At 39.8% G+C, this 21,474-nt stretch overlaps 1 protein-coding gene across 1 annotated transcript in view; it reads right to left on the minus strand.

Moving 5' to 3' along the window:
- Positions 1–20,192, minus strand: part of LOC135705449 (hemicentin-1) — a 599,061-nt gene extending 578,869 nt beyond the window's left edge. Inside the window, exon 1 of the mRNA XM_065227201.1 lies at positions 18,756–20,192. The gene's annotated coding sequence lies outside the window, so the exon portion shown is untranslated. The remainder of the gene's footprint in view (positions 1–18,755) is intronic.
- Between the last annotated feature and the right edge of the window lie 1,282 nt (positions 20,193–21,474).

Consider the following 21,474-nt stretch of genomic DNA (forward strand, 5'->3'; position numbering starts at 1 on the left):
CTATCGAAATTTGTTGTACATGGTGAACTGTTAGAAAGATATGAACAAAATGTTTGCTTTTCCCATAGTAGGAGAATTGGACCTAATGTTGGCCTATGGATCTAAGATTTGGCCCATCGCTAAAAAGCTATTTATCAATTTTATCTAGATGAACGCATCATTGGGACGGTACTAATGGATAGTTTTGGTCGCTATTGAAAATTTATTCCATTGCTTAATTTATGTATGGGCCCAAATTAGGGGCATTTAGGCCAACATTACATCCATTTCCCCTATATCTCATATTTACTTCAAATGCATTGTGCACAGTCAGTTTTTAACTAAATGAACTCAAATTTTGGAAGGATGATCTAGACTCGATTTGAAATCAATTGAGCACAGTGGACCGAATCGCTTAAGGGTTCTTTACCTTAGGATATGCCTAGTCAATTTGAACAACTTTGCCGAAGACGGAAATCTTCTATCTAATCCGTATGTTAAGTAATACTGTAATACTAGTGCCACCTGGTGAGTGAATTCTGAACTAAATTATTTTCTGTAAGATAAGTCTTGTCCATCTGAACAACTTTGCTGAAGACGCGTACCATCTATATGAGGAGGATCCGTAGATAGCGTTAAATAATGTGTATATAAGATGGCGCTGCTTGATCATTTTCATTTGAGCGTCTTCTAGTGAGTAAATTCTGTCATGCATACACAAATAAAAATTCTGAATTTTATTAGTGATGTAAACATTTATTCACGTATACTTGTATTTCATTCCACGCAACCGAGCAACTTGTAAACAATATTGTTCACAACAATGGGCTTTTGTATACAATATTTGCTACATAGTATGAAATGTCTCAGAACTTCACATGATGTATAATGTAAACTTATATGATATGTGACGCTACATTTATGTGAATCATACTGAATATAAATTTACACTACTTTTTCGAACTGTGGACTTACAGTCCAAGTTTCATTGCCACCCCTATTTGTGGAATAAATTTGCGTCTTAGAAATTGATAACCAAAGTGCTCGAATCAGTAGGTAAGGATGGTACTAAGCATGTCAGTTAATTGATCAAGCCACAGAGAAAATTTTAATATGAATATTTAGAATCAAGTACGTTAGAACTGGAATAAAAACGAAATTTGTAAAAACTAGGCTTCTGATAACTGAAAGAGCGCCGACTTGATCTTTCCCGTTCAGCCCGCCGAAAGTATTAAAGTATTAAATCGAAAATTTTAAAAGTGAATAAAGAAGCTAATCGAAACAAAGTCTAAGTGATTGTGAAAACAATTTAAACGTTATGAAAAAGCCATAAGTGAAGTGTGTTGACCAAGCTAGTGGTACTCAATTATGACGACTGGGCAATGTTATCGATGCCTAAAAATATTTCTGATCGATTAGTGATAAAATTATTGAAATTGGTCCAGGGGCAGCTGAGTTATAAATGTTCAAAATCTTTCATAATTTTGTTACATGTTCCATTTTCGGTTTTCACAAAGTGTACCCCCATATAGAAATTACAGCCGTAGTCTTACGTAAAAAAAATATCCACCACGTTTCAATTGATAAACATTTGGTGAAATATCCTGTTTGTTCATCACCGTCATGCAGAAAAACACATCTTTAGACCATTCTGTTCTGACAAACCTGAGGAAATGAATGTCTGCGTTTCGTGCCTCTCCGATCCCATCTATTTTTAGCACCCACCGATCGAACTCACCGCACAATAACACAGAAAAATGTTCCCCCACACTAACCGGACAACCCCTTGAACCGTGTCAAGCTACCCAGATCGAATGTCCCGGGAAAAAATCCTCCGCTTCGATATGTTTCCACCCATCTCATTTTTGTTTGTTTTGACAGTCTTCCGAAGGGAACGGACCATTCGCGCCCCAAAGTCCCACATCAAATTCACCAAGTGTCACGCAGCATAGGACGCCGTCAGCAAAAACAAATTGAATCAATGTCAAGCGTATTAACCGGCAAACTGTCTAGCAGCAGCGCCATCAACAACAAAAACAATCCAAGCCTGTGGGTCGAATTTAGGGACAAAGGACGAGCAACGGTAAAACCGACCTTGCTTTCCATCATCCTCGGAAAGCAGCCTTGGGGAGCGTCAGCATTTGACCTTGTTAACGTCACCGACCTACGTAGGAGGTTGTAAAATATCAACAGATTAAAGAGCACCACGAACAACCAACCTCCACCCACTTTGGGACGGCCGTATCAGGGACATAATACACGTGGGAAGCAAACCGTATAGCCGGCGACAAAACCTCAGACATAGGGAAATATATTATTCATTAATTATTCAAGCTATTTCCAGGATATCGCCGTCTGACTGTGCGACGAAACGGTATCCAGCGCTTCAAGTACGCGTCTGCTGCGATGGCAACTACTATCGGCTCAACGCTGTAGGTCCCGCGACTACCATATCCACGACATTTCTGACTTCGTTGCCATCGTCTTCGTCGTCACCGGAGAGTTTAATAAGCTTTGGTTTGGGTTGGCGTTGTGCAAATTGACGGTTTACTTTTGCTTTGTTTTATCTTCGGCCACAATGAGCTTCCACCGCAGCACCGAGCTTGCCTAATTCTCGCGTAGCATGGGAAAAGGGCCGATCATGTTTTTGTAACTTGAAATCGTGAAATCAAGCACAGTTACGCAAACCAAGAACACTGTCGGGAAGAGGATAATTTCCCCTACCCGATGGTGTTGTAGGTTTGCATGGGCGAGCTTTGGTTCGGGGGAAAAGGGCGTAACAAGTGTTGTTTACGAAATATGGTAGGCCTGTTTCAACTGTTTCGCGAGAATTATTAATACAGTCTCTTGCTCTTTAATCTTTCCGTTATTTGTGGCAAAGCTGGTGAATGGAGGTGGGAGGGTTGGCTGCGGTAGGAAGGAGAATGGATTAATGAAGTAGCGGGTTGTTGCCGGTGGAAAAAGTAGCCGGTCAATTTTGGGGAAAATTTATGAGCATTTTCTGGAAGCAATAGATATCGAAGGGTCGAAAGGGCTTAGGTTTTTGCTTTATGCGATTAGATGATGGAATGAAGTTCATTTAAATGAGGGGTGATAGGTCTGTGGGAAATCCTTTGTTTTGTAGAATATTTAGTGAAAATTTTCACATGTTGATCTTTGATTTGTGATGCCATAATGATAAATATACGTGTAAATGAAATCTACAAGCAAACAAAGGAATAATATCTAGTAGGAAGCTCTGCTTTAAAAAAATCAAGCAAATCGACAAAAATTTGATCTAGGCCCAGGCATTCGATAGACATCGGAGCGTGCTGGTTTTTGAAGAATCAGTTAATAATAAGGGCTACAAAATGGGGAGTCGGCAAACTGGAAGGCGTAAGTTATCTAACTTCGGTCCTCACAAATTCCTACCTCAAGTCTCTTCAAGTCATATGCTTACAAATGACCAACAGCTGAAACATGGAAACAGCTGGGTGGCGTAGCCTGGGATAAATTGTCAATCCAAAACTGTTGCTTGTTTTGAAAATTTCTACAACATTGCTGAAAACATAATTCCTCCTATATCTTAAAATAAAAGGCATTTTTTCTATTCTTATCTAAGTGAGACATGACTAATTTGTGTAACGCTCAAACTTTGTAGAAAGTTCATACAAACAAATCTTGTGAAGCCACTTTATGCCTAAAATGAAACGGTCGGGCTCTAGGAAAAAAAGTGCCACATTTTGAATATTTGAACCATAGTACACTAGTGTGGTAAGAGGAAATCGGGCTCAGACGGACACCTTGAGGATTCTTATCGTCAATAAATACAGCATTTACAGCGGGTCATGATAAGCCTCCGAAAGTTTCAACTCATTTGATAAGAAACTGGCTTGACACAAACCATTTGAAGTTTACTGTGGACCCCCGCTAATTTGAACGATACATCATTCAAATTATCGGGGTTCATTTTTAATCTGAACAACTGGTAACCCTCATCCCTTTTAAGGGCGCCGGTGGTGTAGTGGTAAGCGTGATTACCTCTCACCCCAGCAGGCCTGGGTTCAATCCCAGTCGGCGCCGCCGGGATGTTCTGAGGCATAACATCTCTGATCACGCCTTCCTTAGGATGGGAAGTAAAGCCTTTGGTCCCCGACTCATGAGTTGATGGGTCGATAGGTAGGGTCCAGGTGTGGGAGCTGCCTTTCTGGCACGTCGGTAGCATTGGTGCTCAGCACGGAAAACAAGATCGACGGAAAAAAACAAACCAAAGGAAAAAAACTGGTAACCCTACACATATCGACAATGGTATGTTCCCAGCTTATCTTTGTTATTGTTTTGGAAGTTTGTTTTTGTTTTGCACCGATGGTCGACGGTGAACTTTCTTTAGTTGAACATTGTCGATAGTTGCTGATTTTAAAGTGGAAAAAATGGATCAACGGGCTAATACTACTAAATCACGCAAAAGGTAAGCTTATCGAATTACTATTCAAGGCATTTTGCGGACGAAAACAAATAAAATAAACAGACTTCTGTGAACACAAAAAGAAAGCATGTCACGCTCACTCTGGAGCAAAAGCTTGAAGTGATCAAATTACTTGATAAAATTGCACGAAAATTCAACATCGGTAAATTGACAGTTCTGTACATTTCCCGTAACAGAGAATCGATTCGCACAGCCGAGAATCGGTTCAGAGAAACCGGAGTGTCAGGCAGGCGTACTACCAAAGTGGCGAGATTTGTCGATTTGGAGGAAGCGCTTTTCGTTTGGATATTGCAAGAGAGGAATAAAAATCATACAATCACACCAAATGTGGCGTATACCAAAGCGGAGTTGCTGTTTGCAATGTTTCAAGAAAAGCAGAAATATTCGAATGAAGTGATGTTCACTGCTACGAATGGTTGGTACGATAGATTCCGAAAACGTTATGGATTGCGGATGCTGACTGTCTCCGGTGAGAAAGCTTCTGGGGATGTTGAAGCATTATGCAGACTATTCTAACTAATGGATATGAAAAACACGAGATCTACAGTGCTGATGAGTTGGGGCTTTTTTTTCAAGCTGCTTCCAACTCGAACGTTGACTTTGCATGATGAGGACATAGCCGAAGGAAGGAAGGTAATAAAATCACGCGTTACTTTTATGCCCTGCTGCAATATAGATGGCTCAAATAAATTGCCATTGATGCTTTTGGGGACTGCACAAAATCCGAGAACCCTTCCAAAAGACAAATCATTATTACCCGTGTACTACAAAAGTTCCAAAAAGGCATGGATGAACAGGGAACTGTTTAGATAGTGGTTCTTTGATCAATTTGTCACATCAGTTAAAGTATTCGCTCAATCGAACAACCGTGAACCGCGTGCACTGCTTTTGCTTGATAATTGCTCAGCGCACCACGATGGTGGTGACATCCTGGAATGTGGCGAGATTAAAGTTGCGTACTTGCCGCCTAATGTTACATCGCATGGACAACCTCAGGGAGTTCTAAATGCTATCAAAAAGCGTTACAAAAAGAAGCTTATGTTGCACTTGCTTTTGAGCGACGAAGATTTCACGATTGAGGAGAAACTGAAACACATTTCACTGCGTGAAGTGATAAACTGGCTGCATCAAGCGTGGGAGGAAATATCATGCAAAACTATTGAAGGTTCCTGGAAAAAACTGATCGACGCATATCCGCATTTCACTCTGGAGAGTGACGAGAACAGCTCCCTAGATGAAGATGTACTAGCCCTAGCGTCTTCAATTGCTGAGGCTTTGGATGAATACCCGTCCACGGATGAAGTGAAGCAGTGGTTAAACGATAGTGTCCACGATATGGACGGCAGCACACTTACTGAAGATTGTGACGTGTACAGTGATCAGGAGATAGTAGACTACGTACTTAACCGCCACACTGATTCTAACGTTGATTTGCAGACTAGTTTGAGTGACCTTGGACAAAATGGCTCGATTCCCCATGATGATTCAATTAAGATTGAAAGATTCAACGAGGATCGGGAAAAGCATGATAAGGCAATGGAAAGTGTGGAGTACCTCATCAACTTCATGGAAGAAAAAGGAGATATACTGGAGGTTACCAGGCTGAACAACGTCAAAAGCAAATTGATCGAGCTTGAGTGGAAACGGCGCGGCGTAGACAATTTTGAGATAAAATCTGTTATTACTATGTTGTGACTTCTAACTGATGAAATCGTTTTTAAGTTTGAAGCAATGTTTGAATAAATGTTTGAATAAACACTTCCCTTTGTTGCCATCAAAAATCTTTTATTGCATTTCTCTAATCAAATCCTATGTAAAATTCGCCAAATCTTGTTACTGGCTTTGATGCTATTACTGATCTAGAGGAATGGAGACTAACTTCTAGTTCTACGGTTCTGTCCGTTACCAAGAATTAGTTAGTTACTTTAGTCAGCTCATCCTGTAGTTGGCGATGATGTGTAGTGTCTGTCTATAGATAGGTTTCAAATTATGTGTATGGATACTTAGATGTCATTAGAATAGGTTCCAGATAAAGCATATGGAAAGTTCTGCGTTCAACAGAGGAAGAATCGCCATCTTTATCTCCTTCACAGTAGCATAGATCACCTCTACAAAACTTTTCGGTCCATATAATTTTAACACTGTGAAAAACATTTTGAGTGGGAAAGGGTAACATTAAACCTTGGGTAAAACTGATTTAAATCCAAAAAAGATTAACTACTGATTGCATTTAAATCTGTATTGGGCTTATCAATCTTGTGAGGGATTTTCGGTGGAATCACCCCTTATGTTCATTATGATGTGACTATTATCTTCGCCTATTTGTTTGACACTGTTACCCTTAAATGCACATTCTACTTCCATGGATACGGGGCTAGCAGTATCGATTTCGCTCTTTGGATTCTATATTATTTAATTTCAGTTGGGATATCAGCAAACCGCTTTGTTTTCATGTACTTTTTCACTGAAAATGTAGATAATCATAAAATAATCGACAAGGTTGTTTTGTTGCTAGTGGTTCAATCGAAACGTAAACATTCAGCAGCTTGTGTTTGATGTTTAAGTGTCATGTATGGTTATGACGTTTGAACCATTTTTAGTTTGCATGTCGTGCAGATTAACGGGGTTCAAATTAAAAAAGTGTTCAGATTAAAAAAGATCGTATTACCGGGGGTCCATATGGAAATTACTATGGGAAAACCAAACTTTTTGTTCATTGTCTTCTAGCCTTTTTTCCATATTGTACTGTTAAAAAGTTCTATTGCTATTCTTATGAGAATTTTTATCAGCTACAACTTTACAGAAAATAGTTTTTCAGCCAAACGTCAAATTAAATAGTTATTAATTGTTTAAGAGATTGATAATCTTATGGCAAGATCAAGCAACTGTATTGTGGACAACACTGTAGTGTGACATAGTAGCCATGATTTTTGTCCTCTAGTCTTCGCGCCATAAACACCAATGTTTGCCTGCTGAACAGTTGATTGAGCATAATCATAAGACATCAGTAACTTGAATCATTAATAATTTGTGTTCCTTACATTTGATGGAAAAGTAGTTTCGAACAAACTTGTAGCTGAGAAAATTTTCAACAAGCGCAGCTATCATTTTCTTAAGTAGAGTGAACTGGTGAATTTTGAGATAGATATGATGGTTTGTGCCAAGTATGGTTCTTACTAAATGAGTACAAATTTTGGGAAGATAATCAGGACCCAATTTGGAACCGTTTGAGCACCTGTGGAGAGAAAATTTCAAACTTTGCATCAGTCTAGGCATACGATTAGCAATGTTTTCATGGCTATAACTTTTTTGTTTCACCATCTAATTGGCTGAAACTTTCACAGTAAACAGAATTTTTTTCGAAATTATAGTCTACTGGAAATTGTCGTCTAGAACAAGGTGATGCTGGAGTTCCACAGCATCAGGCATCTATGGGTAGTGCTGATCCATATTTTAACAAAAAACAACCCACAACCTGGTTCTAAATACTGAGTGTCCACCGGAACGCCATCCGGTGACCCGGATTAACCTTAATCTTGATTTTTTTTTTTTTTTTGAACAAAGTAGGTCTTGATTATTCTCTGCAACTATATGATGTAGCTGGTCATTGACTCCCAGTGGTCACCAGATGGTCCGCCAAAAAATCCCGATCAAACGTAACATTGAATGCTGTACATATTTGATCACAGTAGGCTTTGATTTGTTCTAATACCTTATGGTGTTCACGGCAAATTCCCCTAATTTGAATCATATCGATTATATTTTGTACTTTTGTGAACAAGACATCTCTAGTGAACAACCTCAGAACCAAACTTTTGGAAGCTTTACACAACCACTGTTTATCTAAAAGTGCTTTAAGTCAACTCAAATACATTCAAATGTACCATTATAAATAGGTTACCAAATGTAATAAAGTCGTAGTGGTTAGAATCCATTCATCTCACGCCAAAGTCACGAGTTCAAATCTCACCCCCATACAAGTCAAGAATAGCCCAATAGCGTTAAAGTGACTATAATAATAAAAAAATGTACTAAAGAGTCAGTTATCTACAATCTGTTACCAAAGAACATACGAATCTAAGTGTTTACTTCGCACCAGTGTCCCAGCGTACAATCTCAAAAGAAAGTCCTCCACGTCTTCCATGGTGCCTTCCAGAACTATCCAACGTTAGTTTTTTGTGTTAACATTTGGTCCTTCGAGCCGGATAGCGAAGGCACTAGCCGCGTAATATCGTGATAAACAGTGCGAAGTACGCGATCAGAAAAGGATCAGTTCAGTAAACTTGAGAGTGATAATCAGACACTCATACCCTAGGGGTATCCCACTCTAAACTATAGCTCTAGTATCAATTAAGTATTTCCATGTATCTGATAAGTATTCTTAAGTATTTTTAAGTATTTTAAGTTTTAGATTTTTTTTAATCGTAGGAACCGGTTTCTAATGTTGTTATTTGTTGTTGTATATTCCGTCAATGTATTACGTTAATCCGTTAAAATTAAATGAAGCAGTGTAATCATGTTTATGAGTAAGTACTTTAATTCTACTTATGAAATAGATCATCAAAACACAATTTTATTTCAGCGAACCAGTTGGAGCAGGGACTGCTGTTGGATCGAGAATTTATCCGATCAGAATTATTTGATTTCGACCTGGCTGATATCAAACTTTTGAATTCTATTGCTTAACTGGAGGTTAATGATGCCGTTGTCGCCCAGACTCGCAACCAGATTCCAAACTGACCTTCCTAGCCTACCAGTCTGAACTGCCATAATAAAAGTGTATGTTGGACGGAATTTCGGCTAAGAATTACCGATACTAGACTACGCTCGTTATTTATCAGAGAGCAATAGAAACACAATGAAGCATAACTTCCTTGAAATTGCCACTGGTGGCCTTATCGTGCCGCGTTTTGAGAACTTTACATGGGTTAAGATGAGTTACGACGGACTGGTGAGGGAGTTGAATGAGTATCCTGATAGTAGCCGAAAGATTTATGTGAAATCAACTTGATTTGCTAACTTTTAGGCATTGAAATCAGTAAGAATAAGAAGGAAGATATTAATCTGTTCTGTAATAATAATTAATTTCAAACCATTGATATACCTACCAAATAAAACGATGTACTTCAAAAACGTAACTTATTTTTTCTCATTTCAAAATAATCTTAAAATAAAACATATGAATTTATTGCAAACAATTTCCCAAACAATGTTTAAAGCGATTCCGAGCGGATATGTTGGTTCGTCATGTCCAGCCTTAATAATAAGCCTTAAGGAGAGCATCGAAGGTTCCAATTCCGAGGAAATGTGATACACTTCTACAAGAAACTCCTTCGGCGGAAATCTAGGAGATGTGGCTTTCCGGATGCCATAAGTACGGATGGTGCGGAAAGCTTTCACAACTTCGTATTCAGCTTCAATCAGCGTAAATTCCTGATGTTATCGTCCCACGGTCAAGATCCTAATGGACGAAAAATCCATCTCCAATTGGTTCACCTGTCATTCAAAGGAAGAATAAGGAGCTATTTGGAAAGTTATTGTAAAAAGTGCATTTGAAAGCAAATCTTTGAAACAAATTTGTCTATCCAAAAACCATCTATCGATAAGGTTTTTGGATAGACCAATTTGTTTCGAGGATTTGCTTTCAAATGCACTTTCTTTTACAATAACTTTCCAAATAGCTCCTTTTCCTTCCGGAAAAATCCGGACACAGCAAAATCGACTGTAGAAGTGCGCAAGGTTTTGTGCAATGTAGCAACCGGCACGCCACCATCGTTCACGACGTTATGAAGGCCATTGGACTAGCCGCTGAAGCTTCTCGACATTTCTCGTGTGTTGTCTGTGATAGTGGACAATGTCCTTAGACAACACTAGGGAAAAGTTGGGTTGATTTATTTTTAGAGGACAATGGGTGACCTCACCAGATTTTTATTTGAAAAAGTAAGTTTTCCCATAGAAAATCCTATGTAAAATTAAAACCGCTGGCGCTAAAATATAGTTCCACCGACTGACCTGAAATTTAACAAAGTTATTCTAGGACCCAGAAGGCCCCCGAAAATCATACTGGAAGTGGAATTTAAATATTGTCCCACCCTAGTTGACATATGCTTTACCAATGCGACAAGTTTGGCAAATTAAAACCAGCTGGACGGAAGGATCTAGTGGACAGAAACCAACTTTGTATGAACTGTCTGCACTCAGGACATACGGCTAGGCAGTGTCAGCATCCCGAAAGCTGCCGTCACTGGAGAGAACGGCACCATTCGTTGTTACACCTGGCATTTGGACCTGCAGTCCAGCGTGAGTAATTGATGAATTACCGAATCTTTTCTTTCAATGTTGTTTTTGATTAGGCCACAGTGAAGTAAGGCCATTTTGTTTTCCATTACGCCAAATTAAATTAGGCAATTTTGTTTTTTTTTTTATTTTTGATAATACAAGAGAACTTTGAGCAATCCCAAGACATACCTAGATCTTTTGTTGTACTACCACTAAGTCCCTGCTTATTTGCCACATTGAAATGTTTACCTCGGATGCACATCTAGAGCATGAACTCGTCACCATATTGGGAGTGCTGGTCAAGACAAGTTCTACGTAAGGAACTGCTAGTACTAACATTTTCGATTGGAACAATCATCGCATCGTAAATCCACTTTAAATCTTCGTGTCTCTCATCGATCGCTCCATAAGTTTGGAGTTCCATTCACTTGTACAAGTGAAAAATTCTTTCTGCTAACGCCTGGCATGAAAGATGTGGTTTTCGTGCTTGCATCACCGAAAGCAAGCATAATCCTTTCCTAGCGCTCGCGGAAAGGATGAGGTTGGATTTGTTATTCATCAACAGGCAAATCAATTCCGGTCTAAGTAGCTCCCAGTCCATACATGTCAGTTCGATGGGATGTAGTCTATTCTTCCAGCTACTTAGGATTCACACATGAGCGCACTAAGAGAGGCATGAAACAGTCGGCGCCGCCGGGATGTTCTGAGGCATAACATCTCTGATCACGCCTTACGGAAGTAAAGCCGTTGGTCCCCGGTTCATGAGTTGATGGGTCGATAGGTAGGGTCCAGGTGTAGGAGCTGCCTCCCTGGCGTCGGTAGCATTGGTGCTCAGCACGGAAAACAAAATCGACGGAAAACAAATCAAGGAAAAAAAAAGAGAGGCATGAACGATACCCAGCAGAACCAAGACCCATGTAGCAAAATATTCATGGACAATAGCAGCACTAGCGGTGAACGCAGCGGTCCAGAATAAAGTTTAAAAACAGTCAACAGTCAAGACTCCTCATCTTCAATCAACAAGTCGAACCGGCAACCATAGAGGATTCAGCATACAGTTAAATCTGCACCGGTTCTCAAACCAGTATCAGCGAACCAGTGCACGGAATATATTGTGCTGTTGATGTTACTTCAGGAGTTCCTCAAGGCACCCATTTAGGACCGCTTTTATTTATTCTCTTCGTCAATGACGTATCTTTCATTATTAAGAAATTGAAAGTTTTATTCGATACTGACGACATTAAACTTTTTTTTTTTTTAATAAAAGATGATGCCTTGGCACATTCAAAGAGTAAATACAGATATTCCATACTTGGTGTCAAAAAAGCCTGCTACAACACTGTAACACAATTATTAACAGAGCTAACAACATGCTTGGTTTCATAAAACGTTTCTGCTACAACTTTCACGATCCGTATACGATAAAATCATTGTATATTGCTTATGTAAGGTCGACACTAGAATATCGCAGCATAGTTTGGTCTCCTTTTTCGATCACACACGAAGAAAGAATAGAGTCCGTTCAAAAGCAGTTTCTATTGTATGCACTCCGCAAAATAGGTTGGACTGTATTTCCTCTGCCATCTTACACAGCTCGGTGTATGCTCATAGATATCCAAACATTAAAAGAGCGTCGTGAATTTGCTATGATTTCATTCGTAAACGATATCGTATCACATCGCATTGATTCAATAGAACTATTGTCATCCTTAAATTTATATACAGCATCTAGGCATTTTCGAAATAGAAATATATTTGTAAAACGGTCTACACTGATTGATGAAAAATAAATAAAAAATAAACAAATTAATAAATAAATACATAAGCGGCCCCCAGATGACCCATCGGAAGATTCGGAACATCCGTAAAATTTATTGCTTCGTAAATTTGTTCAAATTAGGCCTTGAACTTTAGCTGCAACTATATCGAATGCATTAAAATTGTGTTTTTGACGTAGGCTACGCCTGTGATTTCTATATGGGGGTCCAGTTTGTGCAAGCCAAAAGAGGAAAGTGTAACGAAATTATGAAAGATTTTGAACGGTAATAACTCAGTTGCCCCTAGACCAATTTCAATAATTGTATCACCAATCGATCAGAAATATTTCTACGCATCGATAGCAATCCTGACTATTAATTTTCAGCAAGAAACTATTGAAAAAGTGGTAAATGTCAAGCATTGTCCAAAAACGTCGAAATAACTCACAAATCTACCAATTATGTACATGCATATACTGCTTCCCCAACACAATCATCAGAGAATCGTTTCTAGACGAAACATGTTGATGTTACATTGCTGCTTCCCCAACACTGTCATCAGAGAGTTGTAAGTAGACGAAACAAGTCGAAGTGGCATTCGCCTCCAATCTTCGGGCGTGTGCGAATAGGGAGAATGTAATAGTGTAACATTTTGCACACTCATTGCCATATTCAAAACCACACAAAATGCTATCCAGAGTTGTAATATTGTAACCAAACTTGGCAGCAGGGGTGCAAGTGATTTTGATCGATTCTCTTCATCGACTTTCTTTTTCGTTAATAACTCGACGGCTAACACACTTATTGATACGTTTGTTGTTCTGGATGATAGAAGAGCATAGCATAAATAGTGCACAATAGGTTAGTGAAGCCATGGTCATCAAAAGAGAAAATCGATGAAGAGAATTGACTTTCAGCCCCTTAATTCAGTCGTCGTCAAAGCAATGAAAACGCACCGCTTTTGGTTCTTGGGTTACACTTGCTGGTTGCAATTCTACTGTTCTAAATTTTCGAAAGACCACAAAAAAACCTGAAATTTTACTATTGTCTTGGGATTTAGCACAGTAGAGAAAATAAATAAAAAATTTTAACTGAACAGGCATAGAGAACAATCATGACGTGAAAAAGGATCATAAATTCACCGAAAGAAGTGTTAAGCGTCTTTCTGCTAATAGCTAAGATTGACCAACTCGTTAAGAAAAGGAGTTTAACGAGAAAAACTAAATATATTATATTGGCTATAGCCAATAAGCTTATAGCGTCGCCAAGACACGACCGTAGATTTGACGTAGGATTACGAAGGTAGTTATGATGTCACAGCAAAAGTATAGTAAATATTAAATTATTACAATTAAATATAATTAAAAATCAACATTATCGCAATGCAATTCCGCAATCCAATTCCGCAATGCAAACAACAGGTTTACTCATGTTGTTTACCAATTTATTCTTTTCTAGAAATAATCGTGAATTATTACTTACCTCAGATGCGTTACAAACAATGTACATCTTTATTTCAAAGGAAAATAGTCAAATGTGCTACCTTGTCTTAAAGACCCTTCTCCAGCATCCCAACCAGTAGATAAAGCAATGATGTCTCTAGCCGTTCTGATCCTGTCTCGGTAACACCGATTTCTTTCAGCATCAATTTTTGGCTGCTTCTTCGGAGGTTTATCCGCTTGCTATTCCTTTGCGCGCTTACGTGATCGGCGCTTGTATTGTGTAGCCAAATGCTGCGACATGGCTTTATCGATAAACTCGCAAACAATTTCTCAATTATCAATTACTTCGTACAATTGTAGAATTTTGAATAGACTGGCCATCAATTTTGCTATTTGGAAATTAAATCTTCATACCGGACGGTACTTACCTTTATGCTTTTAGATGCAAATATTAAGAGAATTCGGCAAGATTTGTTTTTTACATAATTCTCTTAATAGAAGGGGCTTACAATTTGCATCAAAAGGCATAAAGATTGGTACCGTCTAGCATGCTATCACGGTATCATGGAAAAGTCTCGTTTTATGATGACGTAAATACGCATTTCCGTGCACAAAACGCACGAAATTTTTGGCTTTTTCCATAAATGAAAAATATGCGAAAATTGATTGTTGGAATCTAGGATGGATGGCCTTGACTAATGTTCAAATAATACTCTTTAACAAATTTATGGTGGTCCTGAGAAGGACCGTTTTGTCGTGATGGTTGAGTAATGCTGAGCTGGGTGCTTAACACGGATGAGGCTGTCGAGCTGTATGTTGTTTGAAGCGAGGGTGACACGCTTGGCATGACCTAACGCCGAAAGCACTGCTGCTACTGATGCTGCTGCTGCGGACACCGTCGACTGTACACCACCACACCACCACCGGTGATTGAATGAGCACCGTTCAGTGATACAGGATCGAATTCGATTTTCAAATCTGTGTTAGGGAATGCGCTGTTTGCAGGTAATCGGTGATCATTTTGATCACCATTGCTACAGTTGGACATTTGTGTATTTTTCAATAGTGACCTATTGAAAATTAATAAAGTGTTCAATTTAACAGATTGGTAGATAAATTTCCAATCGTTTGGCTTGTTCAGAATTAAAATTCATCTGCTATTGACAGAGGTATATGTGGTCAAAACCTTACCTATTTTCGTCCTGCGGTCGATTTTGGTTTTTTTTTAAATTGCACCCCCAATATGTTGCCGAAAGACGTAATCATACGTCAAAAAAACAATAGATTAACACATAAAGTCATCATATCTAGTTAGAAATCCTCTTAGCAAAAATCAGTTTGCATACCAGGAATGTAACAGCACTCCATACGGTTGGTACAAAACTAGAAAGATCTTTTGAAGCCAAAGAAATTTCACTTGCTGCATTCTTTGACATTGAAGGTGCATTGGATAATTCATCACACGATTCAACGACTACAGTTATGATGAAACGTGGTTTCGATCAAAGCATTGTAAATTGGATCAATGAGATGTTATCAAAAAAAGAAATATCAGCAAACCTTGGAAGCTCACTCATCAGTATAAGAGCAACCAAAGGATGCCCGCAAGGAGGCGTGTTATCACCTCTATTGTGGTCTTTAATAGTTGGTGATATTCTCAAAAATTTAATACCACAGGGCTTCGGAATAGTTGGCTTCGCAGTTTTTTTTTTTTTTTATTTGATTTGTTTTTTGTCGATCTTGTTTTCCGTGCTGAACACCAATGCTACCGACGCCAGGGAGGCAGCTCCCACACCTGGACCCATCGACTCATGAACCGGGGACCAACGACTTTACTTCCCTTCCCGAAGGAAGGCGTGATCAGAGATGTTATGCCTCAGAACATCCCAGCGACACCGACTGGGATTGAACCCAGGCCTGCTGGGGTGAAAGGTAATCACGACTACTACACCACCGGCGCCGCTCGACAGGTAACGTTTGACGACGAGGATTTGCAAATCCTCATCTTTTAAGCAGCGTTTTAAATATCAACGAAGAATTAATTGCGAGGTTTCGAAACATTTTAATTACTACCAAAATGCAGGAGCCACTTGATCCAGGAAAAAATGATATCTATTGCAAAGTTACATACTGACATTATCTTCCTTTATATGATTGGTATAAAATTCCTGCAACCGTACATAAAGTACTTGCTCATGTTGGAGAAACAACAATTCATTCGCCTTTATTCAGGTTTATCCATACCCAGCTGCCTACACAGATGAGGTGAGGAAACAGATCGATAAACTCCAGGAAGATGGTATTATCCAAAAGTTAGCAACTCTCTCAATAACAGGTGCAATGAAAAGTACACCATCGAAAGCATTGAATGCTTTGCTTTATATACTACCATTGCATCAATCTGTGCAAGTAGAAGCTGAAAAGTGGTGAGTGAAACTCTTTGAAGGAGACCTTAGAGGACATCTTAGGATTCTAAAAACTGTTAGTATCAATTCTCTAGCAAGGAACATTGAAGACTGGATGGAGAAAAGATACAATTTCAATCGGCCTTTTTCAAATATTTGACCCTGGGCGCATGGCAATTTGGTGGTGCGATTCTTCGTCCAGGATCGATTGTTTTTTTATACAGATGGTTCAAGATTGAACAATCAAGTGGGAGCAGGAGTAACTGGCCCAGGGATAGACATATCGGTTCCTATGGGCAGATGGCCAACTGTGTTCCAAGCTGAACTCCAAGCAATTTTAGAGTGTTCTATTATATGTTTGCGTAGAAACTATAATAGTTCAATATATGCATAATGTCAGACAGTCAGGCTGCTCTAAATGCTTTAAAATCGACGATATGTACATCAAAACTTGTCTGGGAGTGTGTTCAATCACTTCAAAAATTGTCTTGTCATAATCAAATCAACTTATATTGGGTTCCTAGTCATTAAGGGATTGGCGGAAGTCCTTTTGTGGTTTATCGGCTGCATCTCAGAGAATGGAGTTAAAAGCGTGGGAATCTTCAAAAATTGAAGGAAAACTGAAAGAACACTTCCATTACTAGCCAGTCGAAACGATTCATTAATTCAAATATTTATGTGACCCACAAAATCCTGGAATTTTCTAAGAAAGATCTTAGCATATATACAGGGTGATTCGGAATAACTGTCTCTTTTTAAAATAGTCATAACGATTGAACGCTTGCATGAATTTTTGATATCATTATATTCCAAATATTCTACATATATAATCTTCAACTAAGCATAGTTTATTTCAAATCTCTCTCCCTTTACCTTAATTATCAGCCACATTTGTCATGAAAATTAACCACAGCTGGCACGCACGCTTTAGTTCCAGCACTTTTTGAGTCCTGGTGATGCGTTTAAGCTCTGATATTGAACGGATTTTCCAAGCATGCTTCCTTTGTACCTCTATAATGATGCAAACATAAATGTTACATTCTTGCGAAGAGATTTCAGTTTCTAAAAGATTATACACGATTTTTTTAAAGATTTATGCCATTCTCCATTTTGACGTCAATGGCTGCTTGAAATCACAAACGAATGAAATTTCAAATCCTATTATCAATACAAGCTGATATTTTTACACACTTAAAACAAAAATACTTGAACATATACCCATTTTACCCATTGTGAATTGCATATTTGTGAAATCGGTGACAGTTATTCTGAATCACCCTGTACAGGTCTTATAACAGGTCATTGTCCGAGCCGTTATCACTTGAAGCTGATTGGAAAACTTCAAGATAATGTATGTTGCTTATGTGGCATAGAAAAGGAAGACTCGGAAAATTTGCTATGCCACTGTCCGGCAATTTTCACTAAAAGGCGTAAGTTCTTCGACAAGGCACTGATAGAACCCTTTGAAATTTGGAGAACAACTCCCAGTACGACAGTGTACTTTATTTGAAGTGTAATGCCTTGCTGAGATAATCCTATTAGTCAAACAATGGCGATCACTCCTAATAATAGTCATACGACATCTTGATAAAGCCCAAAAAAATGGGAATATAGGGGAAATGGATGTAATGTCGGTCAAAATGCCCCAAATTTGGGCCCATACCTAAATTCAGCATTCGACTAAATTTTCAAACGCAACCAAAAATATAGACCTTTACCGTCCCAATGACGCGTTCATCTAGATACAATTGATAAATAGCGGATTTTTAGTGATGGGCCCAATCTTAGATCCATAGGCCAACATTAGAGCCATTTCCCCTTTCACAATTGATCAGAAAAATCGTAGTCGCAGTGATGGAAACACCCGACAAGGATAAAACAATTCCCTGAATTGGTGCTAAATTAGGGAAAAAAGCAACTAAAGAAGCCTAGCCGATGGGTGGAGAAACCTTTGCAATTTCCTAAAATGTTACGAAAATTCCCATGTGAGCGTTCTAGTGAATGATGCCACATGCTCTTCCATTTATGGGGAAACTAATGACTGACCGAAAATCGACCAAGTTGAGCTAGCTCAGTTTTATTTTCTATTTTTACTGACCCCTGATGACCAAGAAACTCAATTAGCAGAACCAAAATGCCAATTATTCCACTTCCGAGAAGCTCCTTATAAATTAAGCCCAACACGAACCAAAACACCCAAATCCGAAATCAACGTCACGTCTAGCAAAACAAAAACATAAAATCCATCTCGCTATCCGTTCCTAAGAAACATCACCCAAATCCAAGCATCAGATTTTCTCTGACTGTAATTCCATTCAAAAAATCATTTCTCTTTTTTTTTCGACAACGCATAGGTACACGTGAAAGCGTCGTATCAGATCGCTGAAAATTCCCCGGAAAAAAAGTATCTGTTCTCCAACTCGCTTACCTTTCAACTGGGCCGAATCTGCGAGTCGACGGTTTCCCAGGAATCTGCTACTCCAAGCTGATGTGGGCGCCTGTGCCTACTGTGCCACACTGTGGTCCGTTCTTGGCGTTAGCTTTTTTCCCTCACACAGACACAGACAACCAACAATCCAGAGCACTTCTTTTGTTGCGTTCCAAGAAGATTTCCTTCTTTTCAGCACGTTCTCCTATCTGCGCCCCGAAAGAAGATTAAAGCTGGACTTTTGCCGCTTTCGAATCTTGTTATTTTTTCGATTACCGTTTGCCAGCGTGTCCGTTCGTTAACTTTTCAGAAGTTTATTTTCTGCTTTGTATAAATCTTGCACGACTGGTGAGCACAAAATAGAGCACTTGGCGCCGAAAACTACCAAGTGGGGTTGGTAGGACTGAAACTGTAAACATGTAATAGATTTTCCGGCGCACTCGAAACGGTCAAATGCAAATAACACACTCCTTCAGTGGGAGTTTGCCACATGGAAAACTCGAAATTGAGCCTCTTTCACCCTCCGGCGGGGGTGTTTGTTTTGAATCGCACCGCCGAACGACAAGCCTCTTCACCCGAAGGGAGTGAAAGCACTTTACCTAATCACTTAATCCTAATTGTAATATTATTTTCCGTTTCTCTCCCTTGCCTTTTCTCATGCACGGTCGTTGTTTTCGCTCGATTCGACCAGGGGATTTTCACAATTTCCACCACCCCAGACTTCCCCGCACGGACGAATGTAAATTGCTCTGCTTATGTATTTACGTAACCTAGTTGTGTTTCACCACTTTCGGCAATTTTATAAGCCTTTTTTCCGCCGAATGCTGCCTCAACGCTCTCAACACAAACACATGTCGTTCACTTTCTCTGTGCACACTTCCCATGTACCGACGCCTAAACGCCCCGCGAAAGGCCAAAGCTTTTCCACTTGAACTCACCTTCAATCAAAATAATTTTCTTTCGAGTGAGAGCCCTTCTTTCTTGAGACACCCGCAAGCAAGCAAGCAAAAAATAAGACGAGAAATTCACACACTCCAGTTCGCCCGAGCGAACACAACCTTCTTCGTTTCGCACCTTCAAGGCAGGAGGAGGCTAGGTCCTTTCGGTCGTTCGGTCGGCCTGTCGGCCGAGGCCCTCTTTAATTTTCAATTACTTTTTCACACCTCACCAAGAAAACTCTCGGGACAGGGCAGGCAGGTTCCGTTTCTCCCTTCCGCCCGCAGTTTCGCACTTTGGTTGTACGTGCTACGGTTGAACTTCCCAGCAGGCCCGACAATTCACACCGGAACCAACCGTAGACCAGTGCGTATCATCTTTCACGGAATGCACGGTCCAAACACAACGGGAAAATTACCACACACTTTGCCACCACAGAGATATAAGTCCACAGAGGAACCACACAGTTCAGAACCCGTGACCAGAAAACGGTCCGCTAAAATTCGCGTCCACGCTGACGGAAGTTCAAACACAAACTGACAGCTGTTCGGCCACGGTGCCAGCGGCAGCAGGACGAACCCGAGCCCGATTCGGATTCTGAAGGGAAATTGTGAGTTCGGAGGAATTTTCCGGCTTCGTTTGGGGGATATCCTGGCTCTCCGAGGCGAACGGATTTTCCTGAGTACGAGAGAGAAAGTGGGAGAGGATGAGCGAGTGAGCGGATCGGATGTAGCGTGGAATTGCGCTCTGTTGTTGTCCGAGGAATGGCACGGAGGTGGAGGTTGACTTTAGCATACGGCGAGGAGTTTGTTTTCAAACACAGTGCTGTGATGCCAGATAATCGGAATTGCCCGAATGCATTACTACACCGAAATTCGAAAAAATATTCCAAGATGGAAATGTTTCCTTTTTTGTTTGTGTGAGATTGGATTTGATTAGAAGTTGGAAATGCTTCCTTCTTCATTAACTGACATAATCCCAAGCCATCGAGACTTCCTGAAAGTACCAAGGCTGCAAAATGCATGTCGATTCATGGTTGACATGGCTGGTTATCGACAATCCGATGATCAGCCACCATTCGAATGGTATGGCTGCCTACTTTCATTTGGAATAAGTAGAACCCCGATTGGACCTGTGGTTGGCCATCCGGAGCGGATTAAACCAGGAAAAGTCCCGAGCAAAATGCGTGTCGATTCATGTTGATTACCAAATTTCAATATTGAGCCACTATTTGAAAGGTAAGACTATCTTCTTTCGAATGGAACAGACAGGGAACCGATTGGGCCTGTGGTTGTCCAGTCGGGATGGGAAAACCCGTGAGAGGTGGCTCTGCGGAAATTCAGATTCACCGGGAAAATGGTCAATTCCTGAAAAACAATCACAAGCATAGAGGAATTATGCCATCGCCATATCGTTTCTGCTACCGCGTGGCCAGAACGGTCCTGTGAATATCCGAAATCACCGGAAAAATGGCCAGTTTGTGAAAGTAGACCTAGAGATCCGGTATATTTTATAAATTGCACACAATCATTAGCATAGAAAAAATAATCCATTACCATATCGATTATGCTACCGGGTGGCTATAAAACAGTTCGCTGGATATCCGGAATCACCGGTAAAACGGTCAATTTCTGAAAGTAGACCTAGAGATCAGCGATTACCGGTGATTCTGAATATCAACAGGACCATTTTCTGAACATCCGGCAGCAGAATCGATAAGGTGATTGCACATTTCCTCTATGTTCATGACTGTATGCAATTTAGAGAAGAAATCTGCGGTCTC

The sequence above is a fragment of the Ochlerotatus camptorhynchus genome, unplaced genomic scaffold (genome assembly GCF_037179485.1).
Source record: "Ochlerotatus camptorhynchus isolate MF236.1 unplaced genomic scaffold, CSIRO-AGI_Acam_v1.1 ptg000267l, whole genome shotgun sequence".
Taxonomy (NCBI): Eukaryota; Metazoa; Arthropoda; class Insecta; order Diptera; family Culicidae; genus Ochlerotatus; species Ochlerotatus camptorhynchus.